The sequence below is a fragment of the Felis catus genome, chromosome B1, assembly GCF_018350175.1.
Source record: "Felis catus isolate Fca126 chromosome B1, F.catus_Fca126_mat1.0, whole genome shotgun sequence".
Classification (NCBI taxonomy): Eukaryota; Metazoa; Chordata; class Mammalia; order Carnivora; family Felidae; genus Felis; species Felis catus.
The window spans coordinates 52,469,492-52,496,296 of NC_058371.1; the positions used below are offsets into that span (position 1 = coordinate 52,469,492).

The window sequence follows — 26,805 nt, forward strand, 5'->3', positions numbered from 1 at the left end:
CATCAATTATTCTACTAACCTCACATTTTTACCCAAGAGCCACTCGTCTTGGTTCACATGATACAGTTTTTAACGGCCGGAATCACAAGGGACGTGGCAGTTTGGATTCTTGGATTCTTTGGAAACGCATCTTTTCCGTGGCTGTATGTCTTCACAATGATCATTTCTATGGCTGCATAATTTCATTTCACTGTGTTAACTCTAATTTCACCATTTCAACTGGACATTGGCTTGCTTTTTTTTTTTTTTTAACATCATAGAGGGCTTTGATTAAAAACAAAATAACATGTAGTTTGCAAAGCCATGCTGAACCCCATGACACAGCTGAAGGCTATTCTTTCCTAATCCCTCCAAGGACGGACAGACAATTACACAGGGAGCCCAAATGCTCATTTTGAGGGTGGAGTCGGGTGGATTTGGGATTGCATTTTACGTCATGGTGATAGTGGCCTGAGTTCATCCTCTGCCATCAATTCCTTGTCGTCAGCAACCATATTTGCTGGCCAGGGTGACCAATGTGGTCTTTGGCCAGAGAACAGACTTTTCTCTCTATGAAATGAAATGACTCATGAAGAAAGAAAACCCAAGGCTTTGGCCTCATCTGTCCCAAGGTTCTTAATCAGAGGTCTGTGAAGTGCTGTGGGAGTTTTTAGGGGGAAGGATGCTGAAATTGGGCACAAAATATATGTATGTACGAAAGTGTATTTTCTGGGGAAAATCTGTACTTTCACCAGATTCTCAAAGAAGGCTGCGACCCCAAAAATGTTTTATTTATTTAGTTGAGAGAGAGAGAGAATGGGGGAAGGGAAAGGGGCAGAGAGAGAAAGAGAGAGAATCCCAAGCAACCTTCACCCTCAGCGCAGAGCCTGACACAGGGCTCGATCCCACGATTTTGAGATCATGACCTGAGCTGAAATCAAGAGTTGGGTGCTCAACCAACTGAGCCACCCAGGCACCCCGATGCCAAAAATGCTTTAAAAGACAACTGATCTCTCTCTCTCTCCCCACCTCCTACCCCAACTACTGCTCCTTTTGGGAGTCTGGGATTGAAATGAAAGAACCCTAATGATCTATGTCTATATACAGAGGTCCAGTCATGGTATGGAGAACCTATTATCCCTATTTTAAGGATGAGGAAATTGAGGCTCAGAAATACTTCTAGGGGCAGGGTGCCTGGGTGGTTCAGTCAGTTAAATGTCTGACCTGGGCTCTGGTCAAGATCTCACAGTTCGTGAGTTTGGGCCCGGCTTTGAGCTCTGTGCTGATAGCTCAGAGCTTGGAGCCTGTTTCAGATTCGGTCTCTGTCTCTGTCTGCCCCTTCCCCACTCGCACTCTGTCTCTCTCTCTCAAAAATAAATAAACATTAAAAAAAGTTTTTACAAAAAAATAAAATACTTCAAGGGCCTAGAGCTAGCATGCAGGGAGCCTTGGTTCTGAACCCAAGTCTGTTCCACTAGCAAGTCTGTATGTGCGTACCCATTTTACTAAAGTGCCCTATGGTTAAAAGAATTGTTTCTGTTTTTATTTCTTTAACCAAAGCTAATTGCTAATGCGTTAAAGTGAAAGACTCTGCTATGATTATGGCCATCCATGGTGCTTAACTAAAGGAAATGTTTTGGCATTTTTGAAAGCCTTGCATTTTTCTCCAGGGAGGCAGGCGGGTACAGAAATATTTGTGGCTGGCTAATTGTTCTTTCCTGCTACAAGCATTAACCATAGGAGGTGAGCTGTTTATCAAACTGAAATGTCACTCAAGGCTTAAGGAGCCAAAGAAACTTTGAAATTCAAGAGACCAAAGCCAACGGTGGGAGATTTCAGCTCGTGATTCCCTGAATGTCACTGGGCCTTTTTGAACAAACGTTTTTATTAACAACAAAGCATTTGGCACCAGTGAGTTTGGCTTCCTAAATGTGTTGATTTCTTTTCTCTTGGTATTCCTGGGCTACATCTTGTTAAACTCCAGCACATACCTGGGTATGTGTAGATGGGGCATAATTCAACTTCGCTCTCCTTGCTTCCTCTGGGAATCTCTGCTAAATGAGCCACTCATTACTACTGCAATGACAGCCCTTAAAGGGGAAAGGCTTCCTTAATGGTTTGTGTGGTGACAGACGGTAGCTCCACCTGTGGTAAGCAAAGGGGACCGTATAGATTTGTCAAATCACTATGTGATACACCTGAAAGTAGTGTAATACACCTCAATTTAAAAAAAAAGGTGAGGGGCGCCTGGGTGGCTCAGTCGGTTAAGCGGCCGACTTCGGCTCAGGTCATGATCTCGCAGTCCGTGAGTTCGAGCCCCGCGTCGGGCTCTGTGCTGACAGCTCAGACCCTGGAGCCTGTTTCAGATTCTGTGTCTCCCTCTCTCTGACCCTCCCCTGTTCATGTTCTGTCTCTCCCTGTCTCAAAAATAAATTTTAAAAAAAGTTTAAAAAAAATTAAAAAAAAAAAAAGGTGAGTGGAAGACTTCCTGAAATATGGGAAATAATTATGCGATAAAAGAAAGGAAATTATAATTTAATTTTGGGCATCTTAGATGTAATACAACATTAAACATTAAATCAATGTGCTTTCTTGGCCCCAAAATATTGGCTAATGATCAATAATCGGTATTTAGAATAATACTGGCTTTAGTATAAATGACACCTTTCTGTCATTGTCCAGGTAAATTAAACTATGTTTTATGACAATGGAGTACTGGGGGGAGATGGATAAAAAGGCATTTCTTTTTTTTTTTTTTTTTTTTGATGTTTATTTATTTTTGAGAGCGGAGGAGGGGCAGAGAGAGAGGAGAGATAGAATCCCAAGCAGGCTCCGCACTGTCAGCACAGACAGACGCTTAACCGACTGAGCCACGTAAGCTCCCCAAAAGCCATTTTCTTATGTCTGGGCTTCTCTGATTAATTAATTCATCCATTTATTCAAAACAAGAGAAAGATTCACTGCATATCTAATATGTTCTAAATCCTGTCAATGGCCCTGAAGATACAAAGGTTAAAAAAAAAAAAACTACCCCTTTCCCTTGAGACACTCACAGGAGTGTAAGTTAGGACACAGGCATTAAATCAAGGGCCTAATATACTGTGGTTGGTGGTGTAAGAAGTTCTGTGGGCACACAGTTCTGTGGGAGGGGTGACTGGATACAGAGTGCCAGGAAGGCCTCCCCAGAGCTGCTGATATCTGGACTAAGTCTTAAGACTAGTTCTTCAGGGGCCCCTGGGTGGCTCAGTCGGTTAAGTGTCTGACTTCGGCTCAGGTCATGGTCTCACGGTTTGTGAGTTCGAGCCTCGTGTCGGGTTCTGTGCTGACAGCTCGGAGCCTGGAGCCTGCTTGGGATTCTGTCTCCCTCTCTCTCTGCCCCTCCCCTCCTCATGCTCTGTCTCTGTGTCTCTCTCAAAAATAAATAAGTACTTTAAAAAAATTAAAAAAAAAAAGACTATTGTTCAATCAGACCCAGGGAACGACACCCAAGAAAATCATGTTAGGTGTTCTTTAGCTCTTTTCCAGAACCTATTATCATTTCTTAACGTGGTCTAATCAAGATTGTTAGCATGCAAAAATCCTCACTGAAATCAACCTGATAACGTGTCAGTTACCCGACAGAAATGTGGATAGTCTGGAAGACTGATGGTTCTAAACTTTTGGGCTTTTTAACTGTGGTCTCAACAGAGATTTTTTTAGATAGTACTTTATAGTTTACAAGTTGCCTTAATGATTTCATGTGATCCTTTAAGGCAATTGGGAAACCTAGTCTTAGCCCCATTTTATAGACAAAGCAACGGAGGCTCAGAGCGATTTAAAAATCTTGTCCCAAATCACACAGGCTTCCAAATAAATAAATATGATTTCTTGATGATTTGGGGTCACCACTATAATATATTGTTGTGCCATGCTATAATAACAATAACATTTATTTAATGCTTACTATGTGGTAAAGCACTATTCTAAGTACTTTACATATTTCATCTTATTTAATATAAAATCATTGAGGAACTTCCCTTCATAAAAGCATTTTTGGCTTTTCAGTCCTTGCCCCATCTTACAGATGAATCCAGATTATTCACTTTCAAGGTTTTCTGGGCAACATAACATGACTGCCTTTCTAAAAAAATGGTTATTTCTTCAAGGAAGGCTGAAGTGAGTTTCTCTCAAAATTTTTTGGCCCTTGATAAAATATTTATTTTCATATTTTATCATAATTTACCTCCATACCCTCCGCCTGGATTTGCCCTGGAGTCGAACCCTTCCAGTGCACGTCCACATCCTGGGTCTGGCTAACACGGCTGATGTCACTCTGTGGCTGGTTCGGGAACCAGGACCCTGGATGTTAAAGTGAGTGTCACAGCAGGTTGGGAGATAGAGATGCCAAAGGCAGGGGAACAGCCTGAGGGTGGCAGAAATAAAGATGGAGTGATTCACAGACCGACGTGATGAGAGCAGAGAGAGAATTGAAAAGGGAAGAGAAACCAGAGAACCATTCTGTGGGACCTCGGAGTCACCACCTTGGGCTCCTTTGGGCAATGAGAATGTGGGGGCTAGACCATCTCTGTATTCCATTGTCATTCTAGGGAGCCCTCAGCAGAACCCAGGTTACCCCCTAGACCCCACTGTTCCTCTGCACCTCCAGAAATCTGCAAGGGAATTATGGGCCCACCACATTAGGGCTGGGGGCCACGTGGTGATCATCCTTCCAGAGCCCTCGTCATACAGACGAAGAGGGGGAAGCAAGGAGGTGCGGTGACTGGCCAGAGATACACCATGGGCTACTAAGTTGATACTGAATGACCCAGTGAGGCCCTGAAGGCATTACAAGATGCAAAATTGCCTTTTGCACACTCAGAAAGAGGTAGGACATGCTTGGAACAAGTGGGGAGCATTTATTAAATGCCAAGTTATTTGAACACAGGGCCACATACCCTGTGTTGTATATGGAGGTGTTGCATGAACAAGACTTTGGGTAACCAGAACAAGCCACCACCCAGCCAAGGTGAATTTTAGAGTTTACCAAAGTGGTCATTCCAGCTCGGCCGAAAAACACAACTAAGTAATAGGGCCACGGTCTATCCACGAGGTTCTCCCATCACAGCTCGGTGATAAGAAAGCCCAGTTGTCCCTTTGTGAAGGAGGCATTCATGTCTCAGTTCCGCTCTGAAGTCATAGTCATAAGCAGAACTAAATGTGGGGACAAGTGTGTCTGGGTACCTTAGGGAAGAGACCTGTTAGGGTGTTTTGAGGGTGTCTGAGGCCCAGCAGGCCCCTTCAGTTCTGCCAAGACTTGAAGAGCAGAGTGAAGGCCCTTTCTGAATGCTGAGCTCTGAGGTATGGGAGGTGGAGAGGGGAGAAGTGTGTCGGGGGAGAAGTGGGGTGGGAAGCAAGCCTGTGCAGAGACACTCCTGGCTGCCCTGCCCCTGTGGGCCTTCTCTGCCCACCCAACCCCCTGCGACCTTCCCATCTGCCACCTCTGAGCTAGGGTAACCCCTAGACTGCTGTCTCCTGGCGGCTTTGCTGGTGAATGTGCTTTGCTGGAGCTGGCCACACATAGGGTTGGGGGAGCTTGGAGGGCTTTAAAAATACAGATTCTTGGCCCCACCTCAGACTTTCTGCATCGTGTGAGGAGTGCAGGGATCTGTTACAGTCCCGGATGGTACCTAACACAAACAGCCAGGGTGCTCTCTCTGCACAGGAATAGGGACACACTGGCCTCACCTCTGCCCCCTCCTGGCCACTTCCTGTTCCAGGGCCAGTCACACATGGCCTCAGCCTTCTTTGGAATCCTCCCACCGCTCCCTGATCAGGTGTCTTTTCTGGGAATCCTTCCCCTGCTTCCCCCGTATGGGCCCGGCAGTCACCACAAACACCCACAGTCCTATGCACACGTCTTCAGGGTTTTGCTGTCTTGCCAGTAGGCAACATGAGGATGGGATTCCTCCCTGGTGGGGCAGTGGAGGTGGCCATAGCAGAGGAATGATGGTGGACAAGCCCTGGTTTGCGGCCCTGCTCGACTCCACATCTGGCTGAGGGATCCCAAGCAAATGTTGCTTCTGTCATCCTCAGTTTTTAATTTGTAAAGTAGGGTAATCGATGCCTGCCTCCTGGATGGGGGGTGGTGGTGAGGATTAAATGGGAGCTAGAACACAGTGCTGAAAGGCCAGGGAGCATGTCTGTGACTTCACTCTATGCCCCCAGGGTCTGGTGGAAGTGCCCAGAACAAGTGGGCACCTGGTACCCATTGGTTCTTCCCTTGCTGCTTTTAACTTGGCATATTTCTCACAACATTACTTTCCTCTCCTTTCTTTGTTTGCTGTTGCCCTAATATGTGCACTTTGTTTTCACCTCTCCTCCATTTTCTTTGACTTCATTCTTCTCAGTCAGCCCATTCATGTTCAGGTCCTTGCCTTTTCTAATAGTAGTATATGCATTTAAAATAAAACTTTTCCGGGGTGCCTGAGTCAGTCGGTTCAGCATCTGACTTCAGCTCAGATCATGATCTTATGGTTCATAAGTTCAAGCCTCACATTGGTCTCTGTGTTGACAACTCAGGGCCTAGAGCCTGCTTCAGATTCTGTGTCTCCCTCTCTCTCTGCCCCTCACCTGCTCTCTCTCTCTCAAAAATACATAAACATTAAAAAAATATAAAATGTAACTTTTCTCAGAAGTACAATTTTAGCCCTTGGCACTCCTTTCTACCTCGTACTCTACATAGTCATGTTGAAAGAGGCAGGGAGCTTGCGGGGGACATCAAGTCCCTGAGCTGCTTCATTTACCTCTGTTTTCTTCAGAGCAGTGGTTTCAAATGGGGAATCGTGGACCTTTAGTTATTCATAAATCAACTTAGTGGATTGTCATGAGCCTTTCAAAAATGACATAAACACAGTGAAAAGACAGCCTAGAGAAGAGGAGAAAGTATTTGCAAATCATATATCTCATAAGGGATTAGTATCCAGAATATATAAAGAACTCCTACAATTCAAAACTAAAAAACAAATAACCTGATTAAAAAATGGACAGGGACACCTGAGTGGCTCAGTCGGTTAAGCGTCTGACTTTTGATTTCAGCTCAGGTCACGATCTCACAGTCATGCTGAGCATGGAGCTCTTGAGATTCTCTCTCCCACTCTCTCTGCTCCTCCCCTGCTTGCCTTCGCTTTCAAAGTAAATAAATAAACATTTTTTTCAAAAATGAACAAAGGACTTAAATGGACATGTTCCCATAGAAGAAATACAAATGTCCAACAAGCATATGAAGGATGTTCAACATCACTACTTGTTGCGGGAAATGCAAATTAACAGCACAATGAGATATCACCTCCCACTCTTTAGGATGGCTACTAATGAAAGAAAGAAGAAAGAAAGAAAGAAAGAAAGAAAGAAAAGAAAGAAAGAAAGAAAGAAAGAAAGAAAGAAAACCAGTTTTGGCAAGGGTGTGGAAAAATTGGAACCCCCATGCGCTGCTGTTGGGAATGCAAACTGGTGTGGCCACTATGGAAAACAGTATGGCGGTTCCTCAAAAACTTAAAAATAGAACCACCTTATGATGCAATAATTCCACTTCTAAGTATATGCCCCTAAGAATTGAAAGCGGGTCTCAAAGAAAATTTGCATATTCATTTTCATAGTGGCATTGTTCACAGTAGCCATGGTTGGATAAACCACATGGGATAAACAATGGACAGGTAAATTCTTGCATATCCACACAATGGAATGTTATTCGGCCTTAAAAGGAAGGAAATTCTGGGGCGCCTGGGTGGCTCAGTCGGTTAAGCGTCCGACTTCAGCTCAGGTCACCATCTCGTGGTCCGTGAGTTCGGGCCCCGCGTCGGGCTCTGGGTTGATGGCTCAGAGCCTGGAGCCTGTTTCAGATTCTGTGTCTCCCTCTCTCTCTGCCCCTCCCCCGTTCATGCTCTGTCTCTCTCTGTCTCAAAAATAAATAAAACGTTAAAAAAAATTAAAAAAAAAAAAAGGAAGGAACTTCAAACACGTGCCACAACCTGAGATGAACCTTGAGAACATTATGCCAAATGAAATGAGTCAGTCACAAAAGGACAAATTCTGAATGATTCCACTTACCTGAGGCATCTGCAATTGTCAAATTCATAAAGACAGATAGTAGAGTGGTGGTTGCTGGGGGCTCGGGGAGGGGGAGTTATTCTTTGATGGACATAGAGTTTCAATTTTGCAAGATGAAAAAGTTCTGGAATTGGTTACACAACAACGTGAATATACTTAACATCATTGAACTGTCACACTTAAAAATTAAGATAGTAAATTTTATGTTCTGTGTATTTTACCACAATTAAAACTTAAAAAAAAAAAAAGAAGTAGAATAGGAGCACCTGGGTGGCTCAGTAGGTTCAGTGTCTGATTCTTGATTTCGGCTTAGGTCATGATCTCATGGTTCGTGGGTTCAAACCTCGTGTCAGGCTCTGCACTAAGAGTAGGGAACCTCCAAGGGATTCTCTCTCTCTCCTTCTCTCTCTGCCCCTCCCTGCTCCTTACGTACACATGCGTGCACTCTCTCTCTCTCTCTCAAAATAAATTAATATTTTTAAGTAGAATAGAATATATCCAAGTGCATTGCTTGATGTAAGGGTAAAAAAAAAATCATGAACCTTTGTTTCATGGCGGGGGTGAGGGTGTGTATATGTGTACCTGGGTATGTGCTGTCTTACAGATGTACAGTATTTCTTATTGAGGGTCACTGTGAAAAAGGCAAAGAATTTTGATAAACACTGCAGTGGTCAACCTCAGAGCACACAGCACAGGGAGGACACCTGCAATCTGTGTAGGGAGACCTCCCTTCCTGGTGTGGTGCGGGCACAGAGCCTTCAGCAGAGTGGCTGCTGGTGACCTATTGTTACTTCCCAGGGGTCTTCCTGATCTCAAGAAACACTTATTGGTGTCTATTGAGAAAGAGATGATCTAGTAGGATTTATACATTCTCCACCTTCTTCTACTTTTCTCAAGAACTAAAGTCTGAAAACTCAACGGATGTGGAAGGGAAAAGAAATAACAAGTATCTAGCACACTTAGTAACTGTGGACGGAGGGAGGGAAGGAAGGAAGGAAAGGATGGAGGAATGGAGGGAGGAATCGCAGAAGGAAGGAGATAGATGGGAATAACGATGGACTGGTCCAGATCTCTCAGGTATGCAGATTTTACGTAAACCCTCTGTGACCTCAGGAAGCTAAGAGGCTCATTGGAAGCCGTCCCGAGGCTTGAACAGGGGTCCGGAAATCTCAGGCTTGGTCTGTAGGAGCAACGAGGAGAAGCACCCCATTCTGCTGGGTGTTCAGGGAGTACCCCCTAGCTCTCCTTTTGGGGAAGGAGAAGTGGCTGAGAACTGCCCTACAGGCATGCCCAAAGGGAAGCATTCTCTCTCTCTAGCAATTATGGAGGGGGACCGATTGAAAGTGAAAGTGTCTGGCGTGTTTAATAAAGCAGCTACCATTAGCACCGGGTTTATAACTCCCGGAAAGTGCTGTGCACAGAAGATGCCAAGAGCTCCCCCACCCCCACCCCCAGAGTGGCCCAGGTGAGGAGAGTGCAGTTCCCCGAGGAAGAGGCAGAGCTGGGACTTCAACGCTTTCACCATGATTTAAATCCCTACTCCTCCTGCTACCCCCTGGAAAGTGACAACAGTGGCTCTGGGCCACGAGGAGAAGCAAAAAGGCAATGGCAGTGGACCCAGTGAAGGGATGCGATTCCCATCCTCACACATTCGTTAATAACGTTAATATTATATATTATTATATATATTATTATATATATAATAATAACGTTATTCGTTAATAACCCCAAGCTCGGCACCCCCCCAAGCCCCCCAAGGCTGTTGCAAAGACCACGTTTCATGACACACTCACTTGCCAGCCACATAGAGGACGGAGGCCATGTTAGAAGAGGGGCCATCCATTCAGTGACTCAGAGACATCTGTGTGCTTTTACTACGTGGTGCGGGCACTGCAGTTATACTCAATGAGGTCTAGCCTCACGGGGCTCACCCTCTACTGGGGGAAGACAGAAACTGAACGAATTAGTAAATGCAAAGTGTCAGGTGGTGATCCGGACTATGGAGTAAAATAAATCAGAGTGAAGTGCCTGGGATGGGGGTAGATGGGGCTTGTGTCATCTTCAGAGGTCAGGGAAGGTCCCTCTGCTACTCAGGTGACAGTTGAGCAGAGGCCTGGAGGAGGTGAAGGGGCTGGCAATATCTGGGGAAGAATGTTCCAGGCAGAGGAAGAACAAGAGCAACTACCCTAAGGTGGGAGCGTGTTTGCTTGTTGAACAGCCAGTAAGGAAGCCAGTGGGCTGAGAGCAGAGTGGGCAACAGGGAGAGTGGAAGGAGACAAGGAGGGAGAAGAGAAGGGTGTGGCTCCTAACAACTCTGGAGCGTGTGTGTGTGTGTGTGTGTGTGTGTCTGTGAGTGGCAAAATATACATAACATAAGATTGACCATTTTAAGTGCACAGTTCAGTGACACTAAGCACATTCACACTGTTGTGTGATCCATGACTGTCATGGACCTCCCAGCTTCCAGGCACACGTGGACCTTCCAGAAACCTCTAGACTTCGGACAGCCTCCTGCCGTTGCACCTTACACCTTGCTCCTCTGTGCCTCACCTGCTTTTGGAGTCATATTTGAGAGAGAGCTTCTTTTGGGCATGTGGGGGTGAGTGGCACCGTGTGGGGGCAGAAGCTAGCTGCACAGCTCCTCAAGCCCATGCTCCTAGCCCAGCCGAGCCCTTGCAGCCGAGTTCTGCAGTCTGGGCTCTTGGCCCTGTGATACGGTGGCATCCTATACCCCGAGAATTGGGCCCTGAGTCAAGGGCCCCTTCTCAGAGCTGAGAGGGGCTTCTGGAAAGCCAGAGAAATACCCTTTCCCTGTGCTGAGAGTAGCCCAGCTCTGTGCCCACAATGGGGGGAGCTCCAGGAAGAGTCATCAGAAAGATGTGGGAGCCAGCATCCTCAGATGGCTGGCTGTCAGTGAGCGCCATGGATGCCAGGCTCTCAAAACTCACTTTACAGAAGAGGAAACTGAGGCCAGGAGAGGGCAAAGGAATGTGCAGGGTCCACAGCAGGTCGAAGGTGGGATCAGGCCTAGAACCCGGTTTTCCTGGTTGCCCCCACTGAGCAGCCCTGTGGCTTCACACAGATCTTGGGGGCCCTTCATCCATTAGGTACAGACCAACTTTCAAATTTGGGCTCCAGCTAAGGCTTTAGATGGTGGGTGCTCCCGGCAGAGCTTGGCTTCCCAGATCAAATACCCACTTGTGTGTGTATTTATGCAGCGTGTTCAATTTTCACAAATGGATCTGTCAAATCCCTGCTGGATGCTGGTTTCTGAATTCTGAATGCAGAGGCCCCGCAGCAGGGGGCTGGGAGTGCAGCGGAAGGTTCTAATTCTTCTGGAGGATTGAGGGTTATCTCTTTCCTCTCCCCTCCCCTCCACATGTGAAGGTCAGCCCCACCTTGTCATTAGCACCTCAGGCTTTCTATGCATTTCCTCCATTTCCACTGACAATACCCTGTCCCACCACTCCTCACTGGGCCTCCTGCCAAGTTCTCCTGCCTAGCGACCCTGCTTCTGGCTCACGCCCCACAGCCTCATCCACACAACAGCCACAGTGATCTTTCTAAAAGGTAAGTCAGCCTTGCTTACAATAGTTAAATGGGGCATTTCAAAAGAAAGCCCAACTCCTCGCCTGCCTCCCTCCTTTGCCTTCACCTCCCCTGGCCTTCCTGACCTTGCAAGAGCTGCCACCTCAGTTTAAGGCCACCACCCCCTGGGAGAGGTCTTTCCTGATCCTCTGAATAACCCCATGCCTCTGCCTCTGCGGTGATTCTATCACACTGTCTTCTACTCTCTGCACAGCACTTACCTCTTTTGGAAAGTGATTGGCCATTTACTTTTGCTTATTTGCTCTACTGGCCATCTGTCAACTAGAAAGCGAGCTCTGGAGCAGGAGCAGGAACCTGGTCTGTCTTGTTCTCACTCTTGTCTGATGCTCACCCCAGAGTGCCCTGGGGTCTGTGCTCAAAAGTATTTGCTGGGGCGGGGGTGGGGAGAGAATGAGGTGCTCTTAGGGAGGAATGAGATAGTTCTAGCCTGTGCTGGGTGCCAGAGGACCATGCTCATTCTCACACGCGGCTGCTGGGAGTCCACAGTCTTTTTGGAAAGCAATTTGATAGTTTGGATCAGGAATCCTGAAACAGTTCCATACAGTATTTGTCCCAACCAGTTTTCCTTCTGAGAGCCAAAACCAGGGTTGGGGGCGGGAATCTGAAATGTAGGCAGCAATTTTATACACAAATATTAGATAAAGCTCTATGTGTATGTGTGTGTACGTGTGTGCACACACATACAGGAAGAGGACAATTTTAAATTGTGTTTATTGTAAGTTTGAATGATATGAACAAAAGCCTATGATGTAGTGTTCGGTGATAAGAGGAAGACAAAAGTGTACATACCGCCCGATAAGAACTAATATGTATTTAGAGGCTATTTGTACCAGACGTCATGCCAAGGACTTTACTTATATTTTTCTGCTTCTCTCAACAACACTTGTGAGGCAGTTATTATTATTTTACTGGCTGGGAAAGTGAGATTTCAAAAGATCAGGGATATTGATGAGTGTGGTGTAGTTTATAAATCATAAAGTCAGGATTTAAGTCCATTTCAAAAATTCCACGTTCCACCATGGTCCCTACTGATGTCAGCTTTGGAAAAGCTCCCTCCCCCATACCCCAAAAAAGACTAAGAAGAAACACACCAAAATATTCACAGAGGTTGCCTCTGAGTGTTGGGATTATAGGAAGTGATCTTCTTTGTAACTACTTACATTTAAATTTTTTTTCTATCATGAGTACATGTTATTTTTATACAAAGTTTTGAGTTTTATTTTAAAATAAATTGTCGGGGCGCCTGGGTGACGCAGGCGGTTAAGCGTCCGACATCAGCCAGGTCACGATCTCGCGGTCCGTGAGTTCGAGCCCCGCATCAGGCTCTGGGCTGATGGCTTGGAGCCTGGAGCCTGTTTCCGATTCTGTGTCTCCCTCTCTCTCTGCCCCTCCCCCGTTCATGCTCTGTCTCTCTCTGTCCCAAAAATAAATAAAAAACGTTGAAAAAAAATTTTTTTTAAAAATAAATTAAAAAAATAAAATAAATTGTCACACACATATCTATAGGTAAATTCAGTTTATCAATACAGAAGCAAAAGTATTTTTTAAAATCAATTTGAGTCAAATATGATATTTAATATATTGTGACTAAGTAGAATTCATCCCATCGTGAAAGGAGAATTCAACATTAAGAAAAGTATTAGTGTAATTTGTCACACCAGCAAGTCAAAATAGAAAGGTAATTGTTGACAATTGTCCTGGTAGGTATTTTAAGAGACATTCAACAGAATTCAGTGACATTCTTGTAAAAGCTTCTTGTAACCCAGCGAAAAGGAAAACTTTCCAGATTATCTACTGAAAACCAACAGACAAATTCAAGATAAATGAGATGTGCCTAACACTGATATTATTTAACTTTGTTTTGGAAATTTAGCCTGTGTAATATAACAAGAAAAAGCAGTAAGACTACATATATAAGGAAAAGACGTAACAGATGATATCTTTTCTTCCTGAGAAATCTAAGACAAGTAACTCAAAAACTATCAGAATTAATAAAAATAATTCAAATATACAAAAACCAATAGGTTTCTTTTTCTAATATTAACATTAGCAAACCAATTTTTTGAAAATAAAACATGGACTTAAATGTAATACCAACAAAAACTAGCACAGTCATTTTTAAGTTGTCAAAATTATTCTTTTTTAAAAACTTGCTTTAATGTTTATTTATTTTGAGGGAGAGAGTGACAGAGTGTAAGGGAGGGAAGGGCAGAGAGACAGGGAGACACAGAATCCAAAGCAGGCTCCAGGCCCCGAGCTATCAGCCCAGAGCCCACTGCAGGACTCAAACTAACCAACCATGAGATCATGACCTGAGCCGAAGTCAGACGCTTAAACAACTGAGCCACCCAGGCGTGCCAACTTGTCAAAATTATTCTTAAATTATATTAGAAAAATGAGCAAGAAAGAGTAATAAAGTCTTTTTTTAGAAGTCTTCTTTTAAATTTATTTATTTATTTAGAAAGAGAGAGAGGGAGGGAAAGAGAGAATCCCAAGCAGGCTCCACACTGTCAGCGCAGAGCCCTATGCAGGGCTCGATCCCATGAACTATAAGATCATGACCTGAGCCAAAATCAAGAGTGAGATGCTTCACCAACTGAACCACCCAGGCACCCCAATAAAGAAAGCCCTGGGGCGCCTGGGTGGCGCAGTCAGTTAAGCGTCCGACTTCAGCCAGGTCACGATCTCGCGGTCCGTGAGTTCCAGCCCCGCGCCAGGCTCTGGGCTGATGGCTCAGAGCCTGGAGCCTGTTTCTGATTCTGTGTCTCCCTCTCTCTCTGCCCCTCCCCCGTTCATGCTCTGTCTCTCTCTGTCCCAAAAATAAATAAACGTTGAAAAAAAAAAAAAAAGAAAGAAAGCCTTAAAGGAAGAAATTGAACTGTATTATTAAACTGGAGTAATTAATATTTAGGAACAAAGTCCAGAAATAGGCCCATGAATATGTGGAAATTTAATATGTGATAAGGGAAGCATTTCAAATCATTGAGAAGGATGGATTTAAAAAAAATTATCATATAATACTTGATTTGTCAACAAAAAATTTCTCTTTATTCTTGAGATATTCTATACATTTTTAAAAAAGTTTTAATTCTTGCTTTTGATATTTAATTCTTCCATCAGTTTGGATAGGACAGTTGAGAGTGATTATAAAGTAAGGATACAGTTTCATGTTTTTCTACATAGAAAACCAGTTGTCCCAGCATCATTCATTGAATGGCTCATTATTTTCCTGGTGATCTTCCATGTCTCTTCTGGAATGTACTATTGCCCATGTGGGTGAGGGTCTGGTTTCCCTGTTTTACCTGTGTATCTCCACTCTTAATTGCTACAGTTTTTAATAACTGTTGGTATCTCATAGGGGTCTCCTATCTTATTCTTTTTCCTCAGGAATATATTTTCCATTCTTGGGCCTTTGCTCTTGGGTAAAATTTTAGAACCAGTTTATAAAGTTCCTCAAAAACAACAGGTGGAATATTGGTTGAAAATAAATTCAATTTTTGAGTGATTTGGGGAGAATGTACATCTTTAAGATAGGAGTCTTCCTAATCTTGATCAACGTATATCTCTCCTTTTCCTTAGGATACTTCTTTAATGTATTTCAATTAAATTTATATCATCATGCAAACTTGCACATTTTTGTTACATATATTTCTAAGCAATTCTATTTTTAGTTGATATTAGAAATGAGATCTTTTTTTAAAAAAAAAATTGCACTTTCCTAAATGGTCAAAGGATATGAAGGTCATACACAGAGGGAAAACCCATATAATCAAAAAACATCTCAAAAGTAATTAGGGAAAAAGAAATGAAAACAAAAAAAATTCCATTTATCACCCATCCAATTAGTTAAATGTAAAAAAAAAAAAAAACAACCCTGGTCTGATAACACCAGGTTTGGTGGGAATATGGAGGAAATGAGAATTCTTAGGTATTGCTGGTGGGAGCATAAATTGGTACTTTGGAGACCATTTTGGGAATTCACAGTAGCGCTGAAAGAGCTCGCCCTACTGCCCTTAAGTCTACAAAGTAAATTAAAGCCACATTGGTGAGCGAAACTCTCATAGATGTGCACAAGAGGACATGCTCATCACACGGCAATTTGTAAAAAATGAATGAATGGATAAATAAAATGAGGTTTATCCACTTATTGGAATCAAATCACACAAAAATAGAAGAACCAGAGATCTATGTAGTAAGATGAGCAAATCTTAAAAACACCGTTTTTTTTTAAAGCAAGTTGCAAAAAGGTGACATGCATTATGAAGCCATTTTTGCAAAACCATACTGAGCAAGAGTATATATATATATTGTTTGTGGCTGTTTATGCAGATGTCACTAATGTACAAACCCGTACATGGTAATAGCACTCACTAACTTCAAGGTAATGATTACTTTTGGATACAAAGGGGAGAAAATAATGATCAAGCCTTAGTTCTGTCTGTGACATAAAGACACAGGAACACAGATCCCCCTGAGATCAGGAACGTGACAGGGATGTCCACTCTGACCACTGTTGTTTAACATAGTATTGGAAGTCCTAGCCTCAGCAATCAGAAAACAAAATGAAATCAAAGGCATCAAAATTGGCAAAGATGAAGTCAAACTTTCACTTTTCACAGACGACATGATACTCTATGTGGAAAACCTGACAGACTCCACCAAAAGTTTGCTAGAACTGATACATGAATTCAGCAAAGTTGCAGGGTATAAAATTAATGTACAGAAATCAGTTGCATTTTTATACACCAATAATGAAGCAACAGAAAGAGAAATAAAGAAACTGATCCCATTCACAATTGCACCAAGAACCATAAAATACCTAGGAATAAACCTAACCAAAGATGTAAAAGATCCATATGCTGAAAACTATAGAAAGTTTATGAAGGAAATTGAAGAAGATACAATGAAATGGAAAAACATTCCATGCTCATGGATTGGAAGAATAAATATTGTTAAAATGTCAATACTACCCAAAGCAATCTACACATTCAATGCAATCCCAATCAAAATTGCACCAGCATTCTTCTCAAAGCTAGAACAAACAATCCTAAAATTTGTATGGAACCACAAAAGACTCCGAATAGCCAAAGTAACATTGAAGAAGAAAACCCAAATGGGAGACATCACAATCCCAGACTTTAGCCTCTACTACAAAGCTGTAATCATCAAGACAGCATGGTATTGGCACAAAACAGACACATAGACCAATGGAATAGAATAGAAACCCTAGAACTAGACCCACAAAAGTATGGCCAACTAATCTTTGACAAAGCAGGAAAGAACATCCAATGGAAAAAAGACAGTCTCTTTAACAAATGGTGCTGGGAGAACTGGACAGCAACATGCAGAAGAATGAAACTATACACCATACACAAAAATAAACTCAAAATGGATGAAGGACCCAAATGTGAGACAGGAAACCATCAAAACCCTAGAGGAGAAAACAGGAAAAAACTTTTTTGACCTCAGCCACAGCAATTTCTTACTCAACACATCTCCAAAGGCAAGGGAATTAAAAGCAAAAATGAACTATTGGGACCTCATGAAGATAAAAAGCTTATGCACTTCAAAGGAAACAATCAACAAAACTAAAAAGCAACCAATGGAATGGGAAAAGATATTTGCAAATGACATATTGGATAAATGGCTAGTATCTAAAATCTATAAAGAACTCACCAAACTCCACACCTGAAAAACAAATAATCCAGTGAAGAAATGGGCAGAAGACATGAATAGACACTTTTCCAAAGAAGACATCTAGATGGCCAACAGTCACATGAAAAGATACTCAATGTCACTCCTCATCAGGGAAATACAAATCAAAACTACAATGAGATATCACCTCACACCAGTCAGAGTGGCTAAAATGAACAAATCAGGAGATTATAGATGTTGGCGAGGATGTGGAGAAATGGGAATGCTCTTGCACTGCTGGTGGGAATGCAAACTGGTGCAGCTGCCCTGGAAAACAGTGTGGAGGTTCCTCAAAAAATTAAAAATAGAAATACCCTATGACCCAGCAATAGCACTGCTAGGGATTTACCCAAGGGATACAGGAGTGCTGATGCTAGGGGCACATGTACCCCAATGTTTATAGCAGCACTTTTAACAATAGCCAAATTATGGAAAGAGCCTACATATCCATCATCTGACAAATGGATAAAGAAGATGTGGTTTATATATACAATGGAATACTACTTGGCAATGAGAAACAACGAAATCTGGCCATTTGCAGCAATGTGGATGGAACTAGAGGGTATTATGCTAAGTGAAATAACTCAGGCAGAGAAAGACAGATACCATATGTTTTCATTCATATGTGGATCTTGAGAAACTTAACAGAAGACCATGGGGGAGGGGAACGGGGGGGGGAGTTACAGAGAGGGAGGGAGGCAAACCACAAGAAACTCTTAAGGACTGAGAACAAACTAAGTGTTGATGGGGAGTGGGGGAGAGGGGAAAGTGGTGATGGGCATTGAGGAGGGCACTTGTTGGGATGAGCACTGGGTGTTGTACGGAAACCAATTTGGCAATAAATTATGTTTTAAAAAAAAAAGAGAGGGGAAGAAGAAAAAGGGAATTGAAGTAAATGTACGAAATATAAATATCTGTTTGACATTAGTGCTGTTACATTAGCTTCTGTTCTTTTCATACATATAAAATATTCATAATTAATAGTGAAAAAATTTTAGACTGCTTGTATATTCCTGTCATATTGGGATGGGGAAGATAGTAAGTGTGAACAGCAGAGGCAACACTTGGTAAGAAAGATTAATAAATTGACATAAGATAATAATCTTTCGTGAACAACAAATACCATAAAATTAAGATGCGAAAGATAAGTTGAGAAAAATATTTACAATATATGTGACAAATTAATGTAGGAATTAAATATATTTATCGTCTAAAGAGGCCCTGTACATCATCAAGAAAATGATAAACACCGCAATGTAAAAGTGAGTCAAGGATACGGACAGCCAGTTCATCACCTGAGAAATACAAGTGGTTGACAAATACAGCATAAATATTATTAGAAAATGAAATTACAACTATGTTACCATTTTAGTTGAGCAGATTGACAAAGATTTCTTGAAAACTTGATAAAAGCCACTGACGAAGGGCCAGATAAATGAGCTTCTTTCCTCACTGTGAGAATGTAAATCAGCATTACTTTCGTAGAAATTAACCCACCATCAGAGATGAAGATCCTTATGTATGTGCATCTTCTTTGACTTAGTAATTCCACTTATAGAAATACAGCTTTAAAAATGTTAGACCAACAACTAAATATGTATTTTATAAGGATGTTTATTACAGGTTTATTTGTAATAGTTGAAGGGTGCAAATAACTTATTTGACCAATAGTGGTTAAATAAATTAATGTTGAGTCTATACAGTGGCATACAGTTAATAATATTGGCTTCAAAATTGTATTTATTTATATATAGTTTACTATACTGCTTACTGAAATTTGGCCCTGTTTTTTAAAAAGTGTATATGCATCTGTAAAAACTCTGGAAATTCATCACCAAAACGTTCATAGTGGTTCTCTACACGTGGTAGGATTACAGATGATTTTTATTTTGTTCTTTGCGTGGATCTGAATTTTTCTGACTTTCAACATGCATGTATTACTTGCTTATGAAAAACTAGGTTAAAAAGTAAAAGACAGAGGCACCTGGGTGGTTCAGTTGGTGGAGCATCCAACTCTTGATTTCGGCTCAAGTAATGATCCCAGGGTCGTGGGATCAAGCCTTGCATCAGGCTCCGTGCTGAGCATGGAGCCTGTTTAGGATTCCCTCTCCATCTCTCTCTCTGCCCCTTTCTCCTGCTCATTCATGCTCACTCTCTCTCTCTCTCTCAAATAAAATAAATAAACAAAAACTTTTTTAAAAAGTAAAAGACAACTTCTTAAAAATAAATTAACTTTGTGAGTATAAACAGAATAATAACCTTTATCAGAGAAAGTACAGGGAAGGACATACTCACATCCTGTGATATGAAATACCTGAAGGCTGATTTGGCAAAATCTGTCAGAAAATTAACATGTTGGTAGGTCTTGGGCCTACCAATTCCACTTTTAGGACTTTTAACCTCAACCCGGATTAATAGAGGACATGAGCAAAGGGCATCCTTGCAGCTCTATTTCTGATACTAAAAAGATGGAAACAGCTTGCGCGTTTCCAAAAGGAATGGTACAAGAAGTACGGGTGCCACTTTCCATAAGACGCCTTGCAGCCTTGCCTGCTATGTTACAGGAAAAATGGGTCCTGACATGAACAGATGGCCACGATACACTCTTTTAAAAGCAGGTCACAAAACAGGATGTAGATAATGATCCCAGCTTTGCTTTTTTAAAAAAACTGGCGATGGAAAATTACATACCAGAATGCTGATAGTGGTGATCTCTGGATGATGGTGTTGTAGGCAATTTTTACCTTCCTCTCTGCCTTCTGGATTTCCTGTAACAAAAGCAAATTATTTGTGTAGAGAGGAAAGCATATTTAACGTGATTCTTAGGAGGAGGCTGAGTCCTCCAAGCAGAGGTGGAACACATAAAGGATAGAATTCTGTCCCCTCGTTCATCCTTTCTGACGTCACTCAAGGACACACGTCCCCATGTATTTTTAGGTAATTGGCTAGTTTCTTTGTTTCTTAACTTCACATTTTAAGATGATGTTTAATGGTATCACGTTTTTGAGGGTATTTAATACATACGTGTGTGTAACATGTATCCTGTGTTAAGTGTGTTTAAGCCAAACCGCACCGAGGTATGTAAAGCAAAAACATAGAGTCCTCCAGTCCTTTGGCTTGTGAATTTCATTCTCAAGAAGTGGCTCTGGTAGCAGTTTCATTTATACGAAGGGCTTCCAGACATTTTCATTTGCAAATATATTTATACACCTCCCTGCCAACCGCCCCCCACCCCCCCACCCCCCCACCCCCGCCACGCCTCGTTTTTCTTTTTTTTTTTTTTTTTAATTTTTTTTTCAACGTTTATTTATTTTTGGGACAGAGAGAGACAGAGCATGTTATTTATTTTTGGGACAGAGAGAGACAGAGCATGAACGGGGGAGGGGGAGAGAGAGAGAGGGAGACACAGAATCGGAAACAGGCTCCAGGCTCTGAGCCATCAGCCCAGAGCCTGGCGCGGGGCTCGAACTCACGGACCGCGAGATCGTGACCCGACTGAAGTCGGGCGCTTAACCGACTGCGCCACCCAGGCGCCCCTCGTTTTTCTTTTATACAACAAGGATCGTACTATACAAAACATCCTGCAATCCTAGTCTTTCACTTCACAGTAATGTTTTCTGGACATTTGCCTTGGCTCATTAGATCTCTTCTCCTTCTACTAATTTATCTACCCACTCATTTACTGAGCTAGATTTTATTATTATATAAGTTATCCATGAGAATTGTTTTTCAAAATGGGAACAGCCCCAAAAGGTCTCAGTTGAAGACTAGAAGTTTGCCTCCCCTGCCATCACCACAAAAATCAGCAACGAGGATAGTTCTTATGGTTGGGGCGCCTGGGTGGCTCAGTCAGTTCAGCGTCGGACTTTGGCTCAGGTCGTGATCTCACGGTTGGTGAGTTTGAGCCCCGGACCGGCTCTGTGCTGACATCTCAGAGCCTGGAGCCTGTTTTCGGATTCTGTGTCTCCCTCTCTCCCTGCCCCTCCCTTGTTTGTCCTCTGTCCCCCTCTGTCTCAAGAATACGCAAACATTAAAAAAAAGAGAGAGAGAATAGTTGTTGTGGCTGAATCTCTTTTTTCATTACCTTTACAACTTTAAAGAATACTAACACTTTTAAATATATCTCTGGGCTAATTATATTCATTTCCACCATGAAAGATGCAGAGGGCACTTCCTTACCTTCCTTCTGCCTGTATCCTCTCCTCTCCTACCCCTAAGCTTTTATCAGTTATGTTTCATCCTTCTCGTGATTGACTTTATGATTTAAACTAATATATTTAAGTCTTTATACCTTGATTCATCAACTTTAAACTGTATCTACTGACCCCTCCCTCCCAACACATACACGTCCTCCTTTCAACTTCACATCCTACTTTTTGTTCTGTTCCTATTTTTACATAGGTTCCCAATGTGTATATTCTATTCTGTGCCTTTATTAACTTTACAGTACCTTATTGACAGGTTAATACTCAAAATTTTAAAAATTGAAAACCAGGCATTATAACAATTTGATTACGTGAATCATTTCTGTAGAATCAAGCCCAATAATTGGAAACACAGAGAAGGACCTATGACACCCTGTTATTAAAATTTGTCATTTGAGGAGGAATTTTCCAAATATCAAGGTTTAATGAAGCCTCTTTTGTTTTCCTTTATGTATCTGGAGTCACACTCGGCTGCCGCTATTTCTTATATCTCACACGCCATCCTCTGTCTTCGAAACTTTTTTCCCCCATTTTTTCTAGAGTCATCTATTTCATATCATAGTGTCATTGGTTTTCCCCTGTGTATGTGTGGGCTTGTACATGTATGCGAGGGGAGATTTCATTGTTATCAAGGCTTCATTTAAGATGCCTGGACAGGAGTAAGTCTTTTCTGTCATGCTATGAACTCAGCCCCACCCCCCACCCCCCAGAATATGCAATGCTCAACACCCTTCAATAGATTTTAAATGCTCTTTTTTTAAAAAGTCAGCTTTAATAAGGTATAGATCATGTTTCATAAAATTCACCCATTTTAAGTGTACAATTATGAGTTTTACAAATATATTCACTTGGATCAACACCACAATCAAATGTGAAATATTTCCATCGCCCCTCCCAGTTTCCTTAAGCCTCTTTTGGTTCAATCCCCTTACCCCATCCCTTTGCCCCTGGGAACCACTGATCTGCTTCCTGTTACTATAGTTTGGCCTTACACAGAGTTTCATCTATATGGAGTCATACAATGTGTTTTCTTTTACATTTGATTTCTTTCTCTTAGCACAGTGCTCTTGAGATTCACCTATGTTGTTATAGTATCAGTAGTCTGTTACAGCCACAATTTTAAAAATATTTGGAGAGAGAGAAAATCGGGGAGAGGGGAAGGGGAGAGAGAGAGAGAGAGAGAGAGAGAGAGAGAGAGAGAGAGAGAATCTCAAGCTGACTCCACGCTCAGTGTGAAACCTGACTGGGGGCTTGATCCTATGACCCTGGGATCATGACCTGATCCAAAACCAAGAGTCCCACACTCAACCGATTGAGCCACCCAGGTGCCCCCAGCCACAATTTTTTAAATTCATTCATCAATTTCACCTGAGGGCTAATATGAGTAAAACTCATAAACAGAGGCGTACAAGTCTCTCTGTGGTCATATGGTTTCATTTTTCTTTGATAAATACCAGAAATGAAATATCTAGGTCACAGCATAAGTTCTGAACCTGTTATCTAAAGTTTCTTTTCCATTTCACCTTCGCATCAACATTGTAAGAGAATGGCAGTTTCTTCGCAGCCTTGCCAGCACTTGGTATGATCAATCTTCAATTTTAGCCATTCAAGTGGGTGTGTTGGGATATCTCATTGTGATTTTAAAAGTCCTTTTCCTAAAAATCGATACCCTTGAGCATCTTTTCATGTGCTTGTTTGCCACTCATGTATCTGCTTTGCTCAAGTATTTGTTCAAATTGAATTTTTGTCTTCTTTTATGAAGTTATAAAATGTATTTATATATTCTTATATCAGATATATGTTTTTCAAATGTTTTTTTCCCTATCTGGGGTTTCCATAGCAGTGTCTTTTAAAGGGCTGACATTTTTAGGACTCCTGGGTGGCTCAACTGGTTAAGCCTCCGACTTCAACTCAGGTCATGATCTCATGGTTTGTGAGTTCTGGCCATACATCGGGCTCTGTGCTGACAGCTCAGAGCCTGGAACCTGCTTCAGATTCCGTGTCTCCCTCTCTCTCTGCTCTCTGCCACTCACACTCTGTCTCTCTCTCAAAAATAAATAAACATTAAAATAAATAAATAAAATAAATAAAGGGCCACAATTTTCCATTTTGAAAAAGTCTATCGATTTTTCTTTTATAGTGCATGGTTTTATATTCTAAAAGATTTTTTTACCTAAGCTAAAATCAGAAAGATTTTCTGCTATATTTTTTTCTAGAAATATAATGTATATATTTTTTAGCACCTTTTAAGATTTTCTTTTCCTTTATGACTGGGTTTCAGCAATTTGATTATGATATAACTTAATATAGTTCTCTGCATACATGAGGTTGATTGACTTTTTTGAATCTTTGGGTTTATAGTTTTCAACACATTTGGAATTTCCACCTTTCATTTCTTCAAATATTTCTTTTTCTCTTCCAGCCTCTTTCTGATAGTCCAATTACATGGGTTTTTTTGGCCACGTAATACTGTCTCACAGCTCACCAGTGCTGTTCCTTTTTCCCAGTATTGTTTTTTTCCTCTGTGCTTCGCCGTGGATAATTTCTACTACCATACAAGCTCACTGACATTTCTTCTATGGGTCTAATGTGCTATTAATCCCCTCTAGAGGTGATTTTTGGTCTGTTTGTTTTACAGATCGTATTTTTAAAGGTCGATTTAGGTCTTTAGGTCTTTCTTTTCTCTTCTCATTATAATTCATTATTTTCAGTTATATTCTTGAGCCTATTTATATAATTTGTAATGACTGTCTTAAGGTTCTCGTCTACTAATTATACAGTCTGTAATTTCTAGTTCTGTTCCTATTGATTCATGTTTCTGCTGGTTACATGTTATGTTTTTCTGGTTTTTTTTTTCACATGACTAGTAATTTTTCTTCTCTTTTTTAAAAATTGTATAATTAACCTACCATGTTATATTAGTTTCAGGTGTACACTATAGTGATACAACAATTCTATACATTACTCCGTGCTCATCAAGATAAGTGTACTCTTAATCCCCATCACCTATTTCACCCATACCCCACTCACCTCCCCTCTGGTAACCATCAGTGTGTTCTCTGTATTTAAGAGTCTGATTTGTTTGTTTGTTTGTTTCTCTTTTCCTTTGTTTGCTTGTTTTGTCTCTAAAATTCCACATATGATGGACATCACATGATATTTGTCTTTCCCTGATTGACTTATTTCACTTAGCATTATACCCTCTAGGTCCATCCATGTTGTTGCAAATGGCATGCCTACTAATTTTTATTGGATGCCGGACACTGAATTTTATGAGTGTTGAATATTGGTGTTTCTTTAAAGAGTATTAGGCTTTATTATGGCACACTATTAAGTCTTTTGTGGACCAATTTGATCATTCCAAGGCTTGATTTTAAGCTCTATTAGGGCCTGTTCAGAGCCTTTATTTTACAGCCAATTTAGCCCCACTATTAATGCAAGACCTTTCAAATGACTTTACCCAATGCTGTATGTACTGTAAAGTCTCTCTACTCGGGATGGTGGGAAGTTGAACTATTTCCAGCCCTGTGTAAACTCTGAGAATTGATAAGACTACTATTTGCTAGTGGTTCTTTCTGGTGGTTGCTTGCATGCATAAATTGATATTCAAGAGAAGGTCAAAGAGTGCACCCCTCTGTGATCTGTGGCTTGTGTGCTATCTTTGTGAGCAGCTCTTTTCCCCCCTTCTGCCGGCAAATTCTAGACAACGTGGCCTCTTCACACTCTGATCTCTGTTCCCTCAACTCAGTGAAACCCCTGGGTTCCTCAAATCTCTGGCTTAAGAACTGCTTTCTGACAGTAATTGGGGCAATTATAGGACCTCATTTGTTCTCCCTTTCCCAGGGATCATAATTCCATGCTGCCTGTTGTTCAATATCGGAAAATAGTTTTCTAATTTTCTACTCATTTTGGGGGATACAGCAATTCCTGTACAGTTAACTACTCATGAGTGGAGGCAGAAATCTCTTGAGATATATACGATGTAGTCTTGATGATTTTTCTGAATTCTTGCATTTTCAAAACTGTCCTTATCTTCAAACTGGGTTGATCATTTTACTAGGTATGAAATTCTAGGCTTGAAATATTTCCCATGAGGAACCTTCAAAGCCTGACTCCATTTCTAGCATCAAATCTAATGATCATTTGATGCACATTCCCTTATAGGAAAACTCTTTTTGTAGAGAGAGAAATAAAAAATTGTAGGGCCTTATATGTATTCTTGGAGCTCTAACATTTTTATCAAATATGTTTATATATTTTAAAAATCTTTTCAGTTATCAGAGGGATCTTTCCATTTTAAGACTTTTTTTTTTAATTCTTGTAAATTTCTTTCATTATTTTTACATTATTTATTTTCTATAGTTTTTATTCCTGTTCTGATTCTCTCCTTGTATGAGTGGAACTCTTAGTGTTATTTTCCTAATGATTATTTCTTAATTTCTCTTATATGAATTGATCATATATTCATCTTTTTTTTTTTTTTTTTTTTAGTCAGTAGACTTTACTTTTTGTAGCTTTAGGTTTACAGAGAGATGAATGTAAAGTAGGGAGAGTTATCATATACCTCCCTTGCTCTCTCCATTATCCTCCATTATTAATATCTTACATTCATGTGGTACATTTGTTACAGTTGATGGACAATAGTGATACATTCTTATTATCTAAAGTCTATAGTTTATATTAGGGTTCACTCTTGGTGTTGTTCACTCTATAGGTTTTGATAATGCATAACATGTATCTACTATTACACTATCATAAAGAATAATTTCACTGCCCTAAAAATCCCTTGTGCTCTATTTACTTCTCTCTTCCCCTCCTGAATCCCTGGCAATTACTGATCTTTTATTGTTTCTATCATTTTGCCTTTCTAAGAAAGTCATCAAGCTAGAATCATACAGTATGTAACCTTTCAGATTGGTTTCTTTCACTTAGCAATATACATGTAAGTTTCCTCTATGTCTTTTCATTGCTTGATAGCTCACTTTTTTTTAATGTTGAATAACTTTACATCATCTGTACCATATTTCATGTCTTTGAGGGAAATCTTGGCTGCTTTCAAGTTTTGGCAATTATGAATAAACATGCTATCAACATGCACATCAACATGCACGTCATGTTGCATGCACAACATGCACATCATGTGCATGCACAACATGCACATCAACATCAGCATGCCATCAACATGCACATGCAGGTGTTTGTACAGACCTAAGTTTTCAACTCCTTGGGTAAA

General features: G+C 41.3%; 1 protein-coding gene and 1 long non-coding RNA gene across 3 annotated transcripts in view; one reads left to right on the forward strand and one right to left on the reverse strand.

The window, feature by feature from the left end:
- The window catches only part of BLK (BLK proto-oncogene, Src family tyrosine kinase), an 80,500-nt gene that overhangs the window by 15,556 nt on the left and 38,139 nt on the right, over positions 1 to 26,805 (forward strand). The window lies entirely within an intron of this gene.
- Positions 1,409 to 20,591, reverse strand: LOC109498883. Of its 2 annotated transcripts, XR_002155868.3 has the most exons (4): positions 20,059 to 20,591; positions 6,762 to 6,883; positions 4,202 to 4,381; positions 1,409 to 2,124 (listed from the first exon to the last, which is right to left on the reverse strand). It is a non-coding gene; the product is annotated as an uncharacterized LOC109498883 (long non-coding RNA). The 2 variants fall into 2 exon arrangements; XR_006596567.1 differs by lacking the exon at positions 6,762 to 6,883.